Raw genomic sequence first — 16,758 nt, 5'->3', positions numbered from 1 at the left:
TCTTTCTTTTCTGGGAAAGTTCATGAGTTCTTGGCCCCAAATAAGCTTAGTTCTCTACTGCTTCCCACAAGGAAATTAAATTTTCAGGTCCTGCACAAAAGTTTAGTTATCGCTAATATAATCATTGGTGCTGTCACTGTAGGTCTGTGGGAGCTGAGTGGAAGGATGGAATTTGACAGCAATAAAAAATTCTCCCTCTGCCCCTGCTCTCAGACACTTGGATACCCATTTACACATATGTGCACAATGTGACACACACCCTCAGGCACACATGCACAACCACACACACCCATACATAAAGGGATGGCTTTCCCAGAGACAGATATCCTGAGTGATTTTTTTAATCCTGAGTTTTATCCTGAGTGATTTTTTAAAACACTAAATCCATCCAGTATTTTTGGGTGCCCACATAGCCAGAGCTGGGCACGGGGAAATGGGGAAGAAATTGGTGATATAAGCATGATTAAAGCTGTAGTCCTGGTCCTGCCTTCTAGGGGATTCTGAAACAGTGTTTTGGGGGTGATAGACACCTACCAGTATCTAATAAAAGGTAGGTTGTGAAAAGGTTATATGAGAGGTTAAAAAGTTGCTAAAGGTTGCTTTGCTTTCTTTCTTTAATTTTTAATGTGACTCTGGAGTAGTTTCACAGGTTCTCAGTCTAGCTTTGGAGCCAAGCAGCCTTGTTCTGCATTGGTCTGGATTTAAATACTGGATTTGCTGCTTATGAGTGGTGACACTTACTGAGCCTTGGTTTCCCAGTCTGTGAACAAGTTACGAACATCACCTATCTATATGTGTTAAGATTGCATCTGCTGGAAATCACAGAGGTTAGATGGCAGTGACTTAACCAAATAGGAGTTTGTTTTTCTCATGTAATAAGTAGTTCAGAAGTGGGCAAGCCAGGGTTGGTACCATTGTTCCAGGGACTCGTCAAGGACACAGGCTCCCAGAATCTTCCAGAGCCACAGGGTGGCTGCCCTGGTTGCAGGCAAGATAAAGGGGAATGGACAAAATGGCAGGAAGCTGAAGACATGAGCCAGCCACATCTGTCCCCCTTTGGAGAGCTTTCTGGAAAGCCCCATTCACTGACTACATCTTATACTTTGTTGGACACACTATGCCAAGATGACCAACACTACCTGCAAAAAAAAAAAAAAAAAAGCTGGGATATCAAGTATTTTAACTGAACATATAGTTGCCTCAAACAAAATTGAAGTCCCATCACAAAGGAGGAAGAAGAGACTCCAGCCATATCTGCCACATGATATTGGGAGAGTTGTTGAAGAGATTCCTTGAGATAATTCATGCCAAACTCTTGGCCCAATGCCTGACATGTGGTGACTATTATTATTAGCTGGGACTCTCCCCATTGTCTTCTCAGAGGATCCTCCAGTAAGGTGACAAATGTAAACGCAGCTTCCTCAGTGTTCAGGGACTCCCCCTTCCACCAGCCACCTCCTGTCTGAATCTGAGTCATGCTCATGACTCAGGCCATCTCATCTCTTCCAGAAAGTCTCCCCTCACCTCTGTAGTCCTCAAAGATATCACCTGCTATTTTCAGAACCTGTAGCATGAAATGACTATATCACCCAAATGTAATTTCGAACATATTTCCTAGTATGAATAGATCTATATCTCTGTGTTTATTTTTTCTCCCAACTAGGTTACAAGTATCTTGATGGCAGGAATTACATTTTATTCTTACATCCCTGCCACAAAGCTCTGATTACTGGTTCTTACGCATCTCAGATGCCCACACTGAGTAGACTGTAGGACATTCTGAGGTAGCTAGCTTTTGTTTAATTTGCTGTTGGGCTGAAGTGTGGTGTGCCAGGGATTTGTTCATGTATGTGCCATAATGAATCATGCTCTTTTGGGCATTTGCTGTTTTTTTAAATATTTTTTGCATTTTTTATTGATATATAATGGGGTACATGTGATATTTTGTTTCATGCATCAAATGTGTAATAATTGAGTCAGGGTATTTAGGGTTTGCATCACCTTGAGTATTTGTCATTCCTGTATGTTGGGAACATTTTAATTCCTCTCTTCTAGCTATTTTGAAATATATGTATAATACATTGTTGTTAATTATAGTTACTCTACTCTGCTATAAAACAGAACTTACTGTAACTCAGGAATGGAAAACCAAATACCATATGTTCTCACTTATAAGTGAGAGCTAAGCTATGAGGATGCAAAAGCATAAGAATGACATAATGGACTTTGGAGACTCAAGAGGAAGGGAGGGAGGAGGGTGAGGGATGAAAGACTACATAGTGGGCAAAGACTACTGCTCAGGTGACAGGTGCACCAGGGGCATTCGCTGTTCTATCTGCATCAATTTTGAAAGCTCAGATAGCCAAGGTGTTGTCTAGTAACATACACCAGGGTGACCCTCAGAACAAAGGGGGATCAAACGTGAGGTTTAGGCCAGGCGCAGTGGCTCACACCTGTAATCTCGGCACTGGGAGACCAAGGCAGGCGGATCACCTGAGGTCAGGAGTTTGAGACCAGCCTGGCCAACATGGCAAAACCCCATATTTACTAAAAATACAAAAATTAGCCGGTCGTGGTGGTGGGCGTCTGTAATCCCAGCAATTCAGGAGGCTGAGGCAGGGAGAACTGCTTGAACCCGGGAGGCAGAGGTTGCTGTGAGCTGAGATTGTGCCACTGCGCTCCAGCCTGGGTGATAGAGCAAGACCCTGTCTCAAAACAAAAAAACAACAAATAAACAAAAAACGTGAAGTTTAGAATGCTCATCTTGAAGCATTCATTCATTCATTCATTCATTCACTTGTTCACCATCTATGTTCCCGATGTATGCGAGGCACAGTTCTGGGTGAGGCCAACTGAGGCCCTCCTGTTGCTGTGTCACCTCCCACAGCTGCTTCCCATCTCAAGGTAAGAGGAGTGCATTTAATCAGCAATACTCACTTTCTTCTGATTTTGACTCAAGGGTACTTCCCTGCACCCATCAATTTCAAAACCATTTCCTAAATCTGACTTAGCCACTTGATTTCATGGGGCACCCTGTCAAATAATTGTGAAAGAAGAACATGAAGCAGGACTACTGTGGGTGGGAAAGCCCCATACTTACCTGCCCTTTTTCTAGCCAACTCATATCCTGGTCCCTTCGGGGTCCCCAGATGAAGTGCCAGCACCCCCTCTCCCCACACCTCACCAGTTCAGTGGAAAGGAAAGAACTTATCTTCAGGAAGATTGGATTTTATGCCTCAAAATGAATGAATTCAGCAAAGAATTTCTGAGCTCTTCTTATATGTAAGGTACTGTGCCGGCATGGGTGACCAGAACACAGCTATATTAACAAATCAATCAAGCAACTGATTACATATTAGACTGTGCTAGCTGATGAGGATACTTTAATCTTTGTAAGATGGATAGAGCACTTTCTGTGTGACAGGCCCCATGCTTAATGTCTTATGTACATTTTCTCCTTGGATCCTCTAAGGATTCACATCAACACTCTGAACAGGTCGAAGATAGAATGATTATCCTCTACCTGCCCCTTCCCTCCTGCTTTGTGTAGAACCCATCAAGGAGCGGAGAGGGCTGGAGATCTAAAAACAGGATCTAAATCCTGGGAAGAGACCACTTGTCTGTTGGGGTGCCCCATGCCAACATGAGGTGGCCTCAGTTGAGCAGTATGCTGGCATTTTGAGTGGAAAGGATTTGAGATATTCCCCAGTACTCTGTCTCTGAGTTTCCTTCAGGTCCAGTGGGTGTGCATGAGATCTGAAAATGTTCAATGTCCTGTGGTAGAGGAGAGGAAGGTAGTTAAGAAGTCAGAACCAGTTATTTGCATGGGATCATTGTGCTGTGGTTTGAGGGGACACTGTGGCAGAGTCTTAGTATGGATGAACCAAAAGTTGGGGCTCAGAGAGAGAGCACAACAGGATCAAGAGAACCAAGTGGAGGCTGAGTCACAGGGAGGACAACCTACATTTACTGTGCCACTGTCGCATCAGCTGTGGACACTTTAGATGTGTGTGTGATAAGGAAAAAAGCCAGTGCCCAGCCATGACATTGGGTATTACCTAGACCAGCCAGGATGACAGGTGTTACCTGGAACAGATGCCCTTCCTGAGGAAGGGGAGAACAAGTCAGGAGGGTATAACAAGTCTTCTGGGAACTAAATTTCACTCCTGGGGAGACAAGAAGGAGAAAGGGGAGAGAGAGAACTTTCAATTCAGGTGAATAAATTACTCAAAAGAGATGGGCTGTAATCTCTTTTGAATGGTGTTATCTTGATGTAAAAAGATTGATTTGTTTTTTTTGTGTCACTCATAGAAACAGTTTTTTCAGAATTGTGACTGTGAATTTTATACCCACAACAGGAGTTTAGGTGAAAATATCCTCAACTATTTTCTTTTCTAATCGTTTGCTCTTGGCTTCCTTCTCAGAGTGCCTTCTCAACCTGAAGCGCCTGCCAGGACCAAGGTAGACCTTAAACATATAAATAATGGCTGAGGTTTCATCCTTAGACTGCATGGTTTCCCTCAGGGGAGTACATATTTATATTCTTCTTTTAATCAATGGAGAAACCAGAGGATGACTCATTCCCTCAGAGTGGAAGAGGAAGTCATTGTGCCCTTGACTAGAGTCCCTCCGGGTTTTGGTTTCTTCTCGGTGGGGTTGCAGCAGCTCTGTAAGGAATGCATGAGGGAAGGGGGCAAAAGGTGCTGGGAAGAGAGATGGCGGCTGTTTGGACAAAGGGCTCTTTCTGTCAGTGGCTCCATCTCCACCCAGACCCAGGCTCCCATTCAGAAGTTCAGCTCCCTTCTCCAACACCCACGCCCAGATTCACATGCTTACACTCAAAACTATCCCCTCACCACCAGGGCTGGGAGGGACCCTGCCTACAAGCCCTTTCCTCTTCCAGATGCTGAAAGAAGAAGTAATTATAGAAAACAAACAAAACAAAACAAAACAATGGCAACACTATGGAGACAGTAAAAAGACCAGTGGTTGCTAGGGGTTAGCCTGGAGAGAGTAATAAATAAGCACAGCACAGAGAATTTTTAGGGCAGTGAAACTACCCTGTATGAGACTATTATGGTGGATGCATGTCATCATACATTTGTCCAAATCTACAGTATGTACACCAAGAGTGAACCCTTATGTGGTAGTCTCCCTTATCTGAGGTTTTGCTTTCCAAGGTTTCAGTCACCTGTGATCAACTGTGTTCCAAAAATAGTAAACAAAAATTCCAGAAATAAACAATTAGCAAGTTTTAAATTGCACACCATTCTGAGTGGTGTGGATGAAATCTTGAGACATCTTGCTCTGTCCTACCTGGGACTAAAATCTTCCCTTGGTCCAGCATATCCACACTGTCTATGCTACCCACTGGTTAGGTCTGAAAAACATAGTGTGTATGGGGTTCAGTACTATCTCAGGTTTCAGGCATCCACTGGGGGTCTTGGAACTATTCCTTGGGGATAAGTGGGGACTACTGTATACATTATGGACTTTGGGTGATGATGCGTCGATGGAGGTTCATCAGTTGTAACCAATGCACCACTGTGGTGGGAGATGTTGATAATACGGGAGGCTATGCTTGTGTCAGGGCAGAGGGTATATGGGATATTCTGTACCTTCCTTTCAATTTTGCTATGAACCTAAAACTGCTCTAAAAAATTAAAGATTTAAACAACAGCAATAGTGACCTATCCTATAGAAAGCAGTGGGGGCAGCTTCATCCTTCTCTTTCTCGCAGCATAAAAAAATTGCACCTAATTTTTTTTTTTAACCAATGAGGTAGCTGGGGAAATTGAAATGGTGAGATCCTCATGATGTAGCTTCAACTTATGGAAACTCAATATACCAACTTACAAGCCAGATCACGTAGGAGGCGATTCTTTATTTTATAGGCAACTGCATTACTTCAGCACAGGATTCCTATAAACAGTAATTCCCTACGGCATTTAAGAATTTGCTTATAGATCATGACTATTTTAGAGAAGGCAGAGGCAGGCAGAAAATCATTTTGGAGCCATCATCTGTTATAATTCTGGCAGAAGTAAAGAAAAAAGATGAAGTATCTCTGAAATCAAGTAAATCAATAGGAAAACAGGATGGATTTCCCAAATTCAATTTATACACAACTTTTTATAGCATTATAAAATATAGGCCGGGCATAGTGGCTCATGCCTGTAATCCTAGCACTTTGGGAGGCCGACGCGGGCAGATTGCCTGAGCTTAGGAGTTCACGACCAGGCTGGGCAACATGGTAAAACCCCATCACTACTAAAATACAAAAGAAATTAGCCGAGCCTGGCAGCGTGCACCTGTAGTCCCAGCTACTCAGGAGGCTGAGGCAGGAGAATTGCTTGAACCCGGGAAGCGGAGGTTGCAGTGAGCTGAGATTGTGCCACTGCACTCTGCCTGGGTGACACAGCGAGACTTCATCTCTCCAAAAAAAAATTAACCTTTCCAAAGACTCAACGTTTACTATATATGCTGAACTAGACAGTTTATTTACACAAATCCTCCTAACAGCCATGAGAGGTAGCTATTAGTCTCCTCATTTTATAGACGAATAAACTGAGGCCTAGGATAGGGAAAAGACTTGTCGAAGGTCACAGATGTTTCAAGTTCGTATTACTGTACTCTGTAAATCCAACTGTGTGTGCGTCTCTTTTTTGGAAGCATGGGGAACCAAGCACAAGGGGCTAGTCAGCATTCACTCCTCTATTTGAAAAATGTTGTTTAAAAAGGAAACTATTTTTGGATAGGGAATTAAAGAGTAAACACGAGTCTCTGCTAGTTTATTTTCACTGAGTGCACACACTCCTCCAACGATAATTCATCCAGGATGTGAGCTGGAACTCATTAGAAGTCACCAGGCCTGGGGGAGAAGATAAAACCACGATTAAAGACATCTGAGCTCTTTAGGACAATTTATTATCTTGGATTTCATATTTAATAAGAGACATTAATTCACAAAAGAAGTCCCCGGGGCAAGCAAATAATGCCCTATAATTGCTGTAGGGCTCTGGAGTTTCCAAGCATGCACTTGCCGCTGGGCTGGGTGAGGTCTTAGGTTTGCTGGGAGGTTCCAGGCCCAGGAACTCCTCTGAAGCTCTATCAGTTTGGCATTGCAGGAGGAAGAGCTCTTGCCAAAAACCGGAACATAGCTTCAAGTTATTTGTTATAAGATGGCTATTTTTTTTTCCCCAAAGGCCTCTCCATTCATGCCAATGGGAGGGGAAACTTAACCCAGTAGATAGGTCTGAAGCATTAAAACAGGTGACAGAGTGGCTATTCTGTTTTTTTGAGACAGGGCCTCTGGAGTGCAGTAGCATGATCACGGTTCACTGCAGCCTCGACCTTCCCGGCTCAGACATTCCTCCCATCTCTGCCTGCTGAGCAGCTGGGACTATAGGTGCTCACCACCATGCCTGGCTAATTTTTGTTATTTATTGTAGAGACGAGGTCTCACCATGCTTCCCAGGCTGGTCTTGAATCCCTGGCCTCAAGGGATCCACCCGCCTTGGCTTCCCAATGTGCTGGGATTACAAGTGTGAATCAATGTGCCAGGCCAAGAGTGGCTATTCTGAGAGTCCTGTTCTCCATGGTAGCTAAGTGTGTAAGAATGATCCTCGGTGGGCCTCTGGTCCCGTTTGTCAAACGAAGAGTTTGGATGGCAGAGTCTCTAAAGTTCTTTTCAAATCTGTGGCAGAGTTAGAGAGGCAGAGTGGGGGAAAGCGTCCTGGAGTTCAAATCCCTGCTCAGTCCCTTCCTGCATGTGGAATGTTGGAACTATAATCACAATACCAGCAGAAGAGCGTTGATTATTTACTAAGTGCCAGACATTATGCTGCATCCTAGAAACACTGAGGCAATCCTATGAAGTAGGTACTGCAATATCTCCATTTCGTTGTTGAGGCAACGGGAGCATAAAGGGACTAAGTGACTTGCCCAAGATCATATGGAGCAGGATATTTTGGATCCAGGTAGTCTGACTTCAGCATCTGCACTTCTACCCACCACCATCTTCACCCACAACATGGGATAACTGCATGCCCACCTTATAGCGTTATAGTGAGGATGAAAGTATATCATGAATCAAAGTGCTTAGCATGGATGGTTCTTGACCCATAGTAATAGCTTGTGAAGTAAATTGGGTTTGTTTAGCTGGAGAAGCTAATGAGAATAGGAGACTTAATTATTGCCTTCAAGTATATGAAAGATTTTTAATGATTCACTTATGTTTGATGAATATCAAGCCTCCACAGAGCCAGACTAAATGCTTTGTATTATTCTTAAGTCTGTGTCATCCAGGAAGAGAATTCAATTTAAACAGGAGAAATGTAATTAGACATAAAAATAACTTGACCTTCATACTGGGTATAAAATTTCAGAATAAATGATTGCAATTAGCTGTGAAGTTTGTATACATGATGTTGAAATAAAGAATTACTATTTGAAGGCCTGCCATGGACAATTGTGCAAGTTGTTTACTGCACGTAACCAGGGACTGCCATTTACACCATAGTCTATGTGAATGGTACCCTCTGGAGATGTGCAATACATAATTTGCATATCCTTTTATCCTGCCTATTAGCCCTGAAATGTTTAGACTGAAGCTAGTCCCATTCTAGCTGTAGGAATCCATGGCTTTGAATGAAAGTTGAGAGTTGAGACAATTATCTAAGAAAGGTAAATATGTGTTTTGCACAATACGACTCACCACTCAGGATTCCATGGCAGTCACAGATAGTAGACCATGGCCTCAGAATCTTCTCAATGCAACTCCAGGGAATTGCTATCAACAAATCAGATCTGCCACTTTATCTAAAACACAAAAGCTGTTTAACATAGTGATCAGAAGCCTAGGCTAGAGTTATAATGACTGGGTTCAAATCTAAGCTCTGATACTTAGTGACCATTGAATCAGAAAGGAAGCATTTTACTGCAAATAATAGAAACCAAACTAAAAGTGTGTTAAAAATAAGAAAAAATTGTTATCCCCCTTTTTATAACCTAAGAAGCATGCACACGTGTGCATACACACACAGACATTTTATATTTTTAACATCTCTGATATGAGGTATGTTATGCAATTGCTGTTGCGAAGCATTGCCTGTCCTTGTGCTTCGAACCTGCAGAATGGTAATGGCCTCTTGGGAACAACTCCAGAGATTACAGAAGGGCACTTTCTTAAGAAACACAGCATCACCAATATTCTTCATGGTACAGAAGACAAGCGTATGTGGAAAAACTAGAACATTGATAACTCTGATTGAACAAGTGATTCAAGAGAGTTTGACTCAATGTAAAGCAGATTTAGGAATACTTTGACTAATTTACTTTATTTATATATGTATTTATGTATTTATTATTTTTGGAGATGGAGTCTCACTCTGTCACCCATGCTGGGGTGTAATGGCGCTATCTTGGCTCACTGCACCCTCTGCCTCCTGGGTTCAAGCAATTCTCCTGCCTCAGCCTCCCAAGTAGCTGGAACTACAGGCGCACGCCACCACACCCGGCTAATTTTTGGTATTTTAGTAGAGACGGGATTTCACTGTGTTGCCCAGGCTGATCTCGAACTCCTGAGCTCAGGCAATCTGCCTGCCTCGGCCTCCCAAAGTACTAGCATTACAGGCATGGGCCACTGTGCCCAGGTAAATTTACTTTAAATTAGTGAATTTATATTTAAACTTAAATGCACAGGAGTGATATGTGGTATAAAAAATCTAGGCATAAGTAAATCTAAATGGACTTTTTCATTAGGTATATTCAAAAATTCTAAAAGTATATTCTAAAAATATATTCTAAAAATTCTAAATGATAATATAGCGTCATAGTTAATTTGACAGCATTAAAATTTTTTTTTAGTCAGAGACAATGTAATGGTGCATCTTACAATTGATGGCATCTTAAATGAGAAGGAATGTGGCATATCATATTACAAGAAGGCCAGAGAAAAGACAGTGCTGGGGTTGGCCAATTTGGCAGCTTAATAACATTGTTAAGGACAAATTTCTTTTTATTCTTTCAGGCTGTCATCCTCCTTCTATCAGCTTGTTCTTTGAGCTGACTCCTCTTGTTACCGGGTGGGAAGTCTTGACTATGAGTTGTTCAGGTTCTTGGCACATTGAACAAAGAATTGAACAAAATGCACAAACAAAGCAATGGAAGACGAAGGCACAGATTTATTAATATTAAAGTGAAAGTATACTCCATAGAGTGTGAGTGGGCTTGAGCAAGCAGCTCAAGAGCCTTGAGTATAATGTCCCCTGGAGTTTTTATTAACTAGAAGAACTTAATAACATCCTTTAGAGGCTTCCAATTGGTTAAACCCTATGCGAATGAAGAATTGGCCTGTGACCAATCAGAGGCTAGAGCCCCTATGCAAATGAAGTCTTTGCCTGTGGCCATTCAAAGGGCGAGGTAAAGGCTGGGCTTGTCGCCAGAGGCATTTCCCATTTGTTAATGGGGAAAGGAGTTTTGCTGAGGGAGGGGCCTCCAGCCCATTGTCACTTGGGCATGGAGAGGTGGGGTTTTCTTTTTGGTTCAATTCTAAGAAGTGAGCCATGAGTTGCTCTTAAGCTCCCTGTCTCTAGACCCTATTCTCCTACCTTACTCTCATGGTTCTAAGAAGACTGCTCCAGTTCTATGTACTCCATGCAGATGACGATGTCCAGAGACAGAAAGAGAGTCTCTCTCATGTATCTCCATTTAGTCTGCAAGGATTCCTAGCAGACTTCTTTTCATGTCTTCTTGTGTACAGTTGTGTCTCACTTGCATAATCATGACCAATGCGAATCGGATTACCATTGACTTAAGCCGATTATGACGTCCCCCTGGGCCTAGGTTAGGACTCCACTCCCCTGCAACACATGATCCTCTGAACAAAACTGAGGTTCTTCTAGCAAGGAGAAGACAGGGAGAATGACTATCAGTTAAGTCAATCAGAAGTATCTGCCATAATCTGCAAATTACTTATCTTTTTTGGCTTTAGTATTTTCATGTGTAAAATGGCGATAGTAATAATAATAATAATGACAACTACCTGAAAGGGTAGTGAAGATTAAATAATGCATATAGGGCTGAGCACAGTGGCTCATGCTTGTAACCCCAGCACTTTCGGAGGCCTAGATAGGAGAATTGCTTGAGGCCAGGAGTTCAAGATCAGCCTGGGCAACAAGGCAAGACCTTATTTCTAAATATATATATATATACACACACATATACATATTGCTAATATATATATATATATATACTGCTTATATATATATATACTGCTTTTATATATATATATATACTGCTTATATATATATAAACTGCTTATGTATATAAATAAACTGCAGGAGTTTATGTTCTGGTTATAGAGGCAACTAGAGAGTTGGAAAAAAAAGTAGAGATCTCTTGCCTTCTAGCCTCTTCATATACTCTTTCCTTTGTCTGAAACACAATTTATCATCACCTCTCTCCTGCCTTAGCCTGGTGAACTCGTATTCACCTTATTACGTCAGCTTAATTGCTTCCCTGACCCCAGATTTTAGGTAACCTGTCTATGCTGAATGCTTTCATAATTGCTATCATAATAGCAATATTATATTGAAGTGTGTCAGTCTTTTGTCAGTCTTCCCACTTTGTGTCTAAGTTCCATGAGGGCAGAGACTATGTCTGTCTGTTTCATGACTGTATCTCCTATTCACAGTGCCTGATACAAACATAGGCAGGCAGGGTGAACCTGTTGAGTAAGGGAGTGAATAAAAGAATGTGTTTCACTTAGAACTCTTTCTGTTGTAAGTGACAGATATAACCTGGTTTAATTAAAAAAGAGATTTATAAATCTCATAACTGCAAAGCCCAGAGGTTGGTCTGATTTCAGTCGTGATTTGATTTAGGGGACTCAAATGATGGCATTAATATTCTGTCAGATCTGCCTTTTCCAGTGTGGGTTTCATTTCCAGGCTTCCCGAGGTGTTCTTGGCACTTCCAGAGTCTCATCTTTCCAATTCACATACAAAGGCAAAGAACATATGCCTCTCTCCCACCAGTTCCACCAATATCTGATTCTCACTGGGTCACATGTCCATCACTGAAGGAGTCACTGTGACCAAAGCTGGACTTGAGGTGGGATTTTTCTCCACTGAGTACGTGTACAGTAACCTTACATGTTACCTAAGAGTGCAGTATGTAGTGATTCCCAGGGATAAATTTGGGATATTATAATTAGAAATGGGGTAAATAGATGCCAGACCACAACACAACAGATGTTCACTATAGAATGAATGACTGAATCATACAGGACCATGTGATAAAATCAGATGTAGAGAAGAAAGTACTACAGAATTTGTGGTAGGACAGAAAAATGCACCCACTCCTACCCCCCTACCCCCGGACTTCTTAATATATTACCTTTCATGAGAAAGAGGAATTTAGGTTGCAGATGGAATTAAGGTTGCTAATCTGCTGATCTTAAAATAAGGAGATTATCTGGGGTTATTTGGATGGACTCACTGTAATCACGAGGATCCTTAAAAGGGAGAAATGGAGGTACAAGAGGAGGGCAGAGTGCTGTCCTGTGAGAGGAACTCAACCCCCTGTTGCTGGCCTTGAAGATGGAGGAAGGAGGCCATGAGCTAAGACATTCAGGTAGCCTCTTGCAGGTAGAAAAGGCAAGGAAATGGATTTTCTCCTAGAGCTTCCAGAAAGAAACACAGCCCTGTTGACACCTTGAGTTTAGCCCAGTGAGACCCATGTTGGACTTCTGGCCTAGAGAATTGTAAGATAATATATTTGTGTTGTTTTATTTATTTTTATTTTTATTTTATTTTATTATTATTATACTTTAAGTTTTAGGGTACATGTGCTCAATGTGCAGGTTTGTTATATATGTATACATGTGCCATGTTGGCGTGCTGTACCCATTAACTCTTCATTTAGCATTAGGTATATCTCCTAATGCTATTCCTCCCCCCTCCCCCCACCCCACAACAGTCCCTGGAGTGTGATGTTCCCCTTCCTGTGTCCATGTGTTCTCATTGTTCAATTCCCACCTATGAGTGAGAACATGTGGTGTTTGGTTTTTTGTCCTTGCGATAGTTTACTGAGAATGATGATTTCCAGTTTCATCCATGTCTCTACAAAGGACATGAACTCATCATTTTTTATGGCTGTGTAGTATTCCATGGTGTATATGTGCCACATTTTCTTAATCCAGTCTATCGTTGTTAGACATTTGGGTTGGTTCCAAGTCTTTGCTATTGTGAATAGTACCGCAATAAACATAGGTGTGCATGTGTCTTTATAGCAGCATGATTTATAGTCCTTTGGGTATATACCCAGTAATGGGATGGCTGGGTCAAATGGTATTTCTAGTTCTAGATCCCTGAGGAATCGCCACACTGACTTCCACAATGTTTGAACTAGTTTACAGTCCCACCAACAGTGTAAAAGTGTTCCTATTTCTCCACATCCTCTCCAGCACCTGTTGTTTCCTGACTTTTTAATGATCGCCATTCTAACTGGTATGAGATGGTATCTCATTGTGGTTTTGATTTGCATTTCTCTGATGGCCAGCGACGATGAGCATTTTTTCATGTGTTTTTCGGCTGCATAAATGTCTTCTTTTGAGAAGTGTCTGTTCTTGTCCTTCGCCCACTTTTTGATGGGATTGTTTGTTTTTTTCTTGTAAATTTGTTTGAGTTCATTGTAGATTCTGGATATTAGCCCTTTGTCAGATGAGTAGGTTGCAAAAAATTTCTCCCATTTTGTAGGTTGCCTGTTCACTCTGATGGTAGTTTCTTTTGCTGTGCAGAAGCTCTTTAGTTTAATTAGATCCCATTTGTCAATTTTGGCTTTTGTTGCCATGGCTTTTGGTGTTTTAGACATGAAGTCCTTGCCCATGCCTATGTCCTGAATGGTAATGCCTAGGTTTTCTTCTAGGGTTTTTATGGTTTTAGGTCTAACCTGTAAGTCTTTAATCCATCTTGAATTAATTTTTGTATAAGGTGTAAGGAAGGGATCCAGTTTCAGCTTTCTACATATCGCTAGCTGGTTTTCTGAGTACAATTTATTAAGTAGGGAATCCTTTCCCCATTTCTTGTTTCTGTCAGGTTTGTCGAAGATCAGATAGTTGTAGATATGCGACGTTATTTCTGAGGGCTCTGTTCTGTTCCATTGATCTATATCTCTGTTTTGGTACCAGTACCATGCTGTTTTGGTTACTGTAGCCTTATAGTATAGCTTGAAGTTAGGTAACGTGATGCCTCCAGCTTTGTTCTTTTGGCTAAGGATTGACTTGGTGATGCGGGCTCTTTTTTGGTTCCATATGAACTTTAAAGTAGTTTTTTCCAATTCTGTGAAGAAAATCATTGGTAGCTTGATGGGGATGGCATTGAATCTATAAATTACCTTGGGCAGTATGGCAATTTTCATGATATTGATTCTTCCAACCCATGAGCATGGAATGTTCTTCCATTTGTTTGTATCCTCTTTTATTTCATTGAGCAGTGGTTTGTAGTTCTTCTTGAAGAGGTCCTTCACGTCCCTTGTAAGCTGGATTCCTAGGTATTTTATTCTCTTTGAAGCAATTGTGAATGGGAGTTCACTCATGATTTGGCTCTCTGTTTGTCTGTTATTGGTGTATAAGAATGCCTGTGATTTTTGTACATTGATTTTGTATCCTGAGACTTGGCTGAAGTTGCTTATCAGTTTAAGGAGATTTTGGCCTGAGACAGTGGGGTTTTCTCGATATACAACCATGTCATCTGCAAACAGGGACAATTTGACTTCCTCTTTTCCTAATTGAATACGCTTTATTTCCTTCTCCTGCCTAATTGCCCTGGCCAGAACTTCCAACACTATGTTGAATGGGAGTGGTGAGAGAGTGCATCCCTGTCTTGTGCCAGTTTTCAAAGGGAATGCTTCCAGTTTTTGCCCATTCAGTATGATATTGGCTGTGGGTTTGTCATAGATAGCTCTTATTATTTTGAGATACAGCCCATCAATACCTAATTTATTGAGAGTTTTTAGCATGAAGGGTTGTTGGATTTTGTCAAAGGCCTTTTCTGCATCTATTGAGATAATCATGTGGTTTTTGTCTTTGGTTCTGTTTATATGCTGGATTATATTTATTGATTTTCATATGTTGAACCAGCCTTGCATTCCAGGGATGAAGCCCACTTGATCATGGTGTATAAGCTTTTTGATGTGCTGCTGGATTTGGTTTGCCAGTATTTTATTGAGGATTTTTGCATCAATGTTCATCAAGGATATTGGTCTAAAATTCTCTGTTTTGGTTGTGTCTCTGCCCGGCTTTGGTATCAGGATGATGCTGGCCTCATAAAATGAGTTACGGAGTATTCCCTCTTTTTCTATTGATTGGAATAGTTTCAGAAGGAATGGTACCAGTTCCTCCTTGTACCTCTGGTAGAATTTGGCTGTGAATCCATCTGGTCCTGGACTCTTTTTGGTTGGTAAGCTATTGATTATTGCCACAATTTCAGAGCCTATTATTGGTCTCTTCAGAGATTCAACTTCTTCCTGGTTAGTCTTGGGAGAGTGTACGTGTCGAGGAATTTATCCATTTCTTCTAGATTTTCTAGTTTATTTGCATAGAGGTGTTTGTAGTATCCTCTGATGGTAGTGTGTATTTCTGTGGGATCAGTGGTGATATCCCCTTTATCATTTTTTATTCAGTCTATTCGATTCTTCTCTCTTTTCTTCTTCATTAGTCTTGCTAGCAGTCTATCAATTTTGTTGATCTTTTCAAAAAACCAGCTCCTGGATTCATTAATTTTTTGAAGGGTTTTTTGTGTCTCTATTTCCTTCAGTTCTGCTCTGATTTTAGTTGTTTCTTGCCTTCTGCTAGCTTTTGAATGTGTTTGCTCTTGCTTTTCTAGTTCTTTTAATTGTGATGTTAGGGTGTCAATTTTGGATCTTTCCTGCTTTCTCTTGTGGGCATTTAGTGCTATAAATTTCCCTCTACACACTGCTTTGAATGTGTCCCAGAGATTCTGGTATGTTTTGTCTTTGTTCTCATTGATTTCAAAGAACACCTTTATTTCTGCCTTCATTTCGTTATGTACCCAGTAGTCATTCAGGAGCAGGTTGTTCGGTTTCCATGTAGTTGAGTGGTTTTGAGTGATTTTCTTAATCCTGAGTTCTAGTTTGATTGCACTGTGGTCTGAGAGACAGTTTGTTATAATTTCTGTTCTTTTACATTTGCTGAGAAGAGCTTTACTTCCAACTATGTGGTCAATTTTGGAATAGGTGTGGTGTGGTGCTGAAAAAAATGTATATTCTGTTGATTTGGGGTGGAGAGTTCTGTAGATGTCTATTAGGTCCACTTTGTGCAGAGCTGAGTTAAATTCCTGGGTATCCTTGTTAATTTTCTGTCTTGTTGATCTGTCTAATGTTGACAGTTGGGTGTTAAAGTCTCCCATTATTATTGTGTGGGAGTCTAAATCTCTTTGTAGGTCACTCAGGACTTGCTTTATGAATCTGGGTGCTCCTGTATTGGGTGCATATATATTTAGGATAGTTAGCTCTTCTTGTTGAATTGATCCCTTTACCATTATGTAATGGCCTTCTTTGTCTCTTTTGATGTTTGCTGATTTAGTCTGTTTTATCAGAGACTAGGATTACAACCCCTGCCTTTTTTTGTTTTCCATTTGCTTGGTAGATCTTCCTCCATCCTTTTATTTTGAGCCTATGTGTGTCTCTGCACATGAGATGGGTTTCCTGAATACAGCACACTGATGGGTCTTGACT

The 16,758-nt window shown here is 41.3% G+C and overlaps 1 long non-coding RNA gene across 1 annotated transcript; it reads right to left on the bottom strand.

The window, feature by feature from the left end:
- Positions 1–6,762: 6,762 nt before the first annotated feature.
- LOC129486085 (uncharacterized) lies at positions 6,763–10,790 on the bottom strand. Its single transcript, XR_008658856.1, has 3 exons — positions 10,611–10,790; positions 8,717–8,834; positions 6,763–6,871 (listed from the first exon to the last, which is right to left on the bottom strand). It is a non-coding gene; the product is annotated as an uncharacterized lncRNA (long non-coding RNA).
- Positions 10,791–16,758: the final 5,968 nt, after the last annotated feature.

This window comes from Symphalangus syndactylus, chromosome 7 (assembly GCF_028878055.3).
Source record: "Symphalangus syndactylus isolate Jambi chromosome 7, NHGRI_mSymSyn1-v2.1_pri, whole genome shotgun sequence".
NCBI lineage: Eukaryota > Metazoa > Chordata > Mammalia > Primates > Hylobatidae > Symphalangus > Symphalangus syndactylus.
Note: the sequence above shows the minus strand (reverse complement) of the source record. Positions and strands in the feature narration are given on the sequence as shown.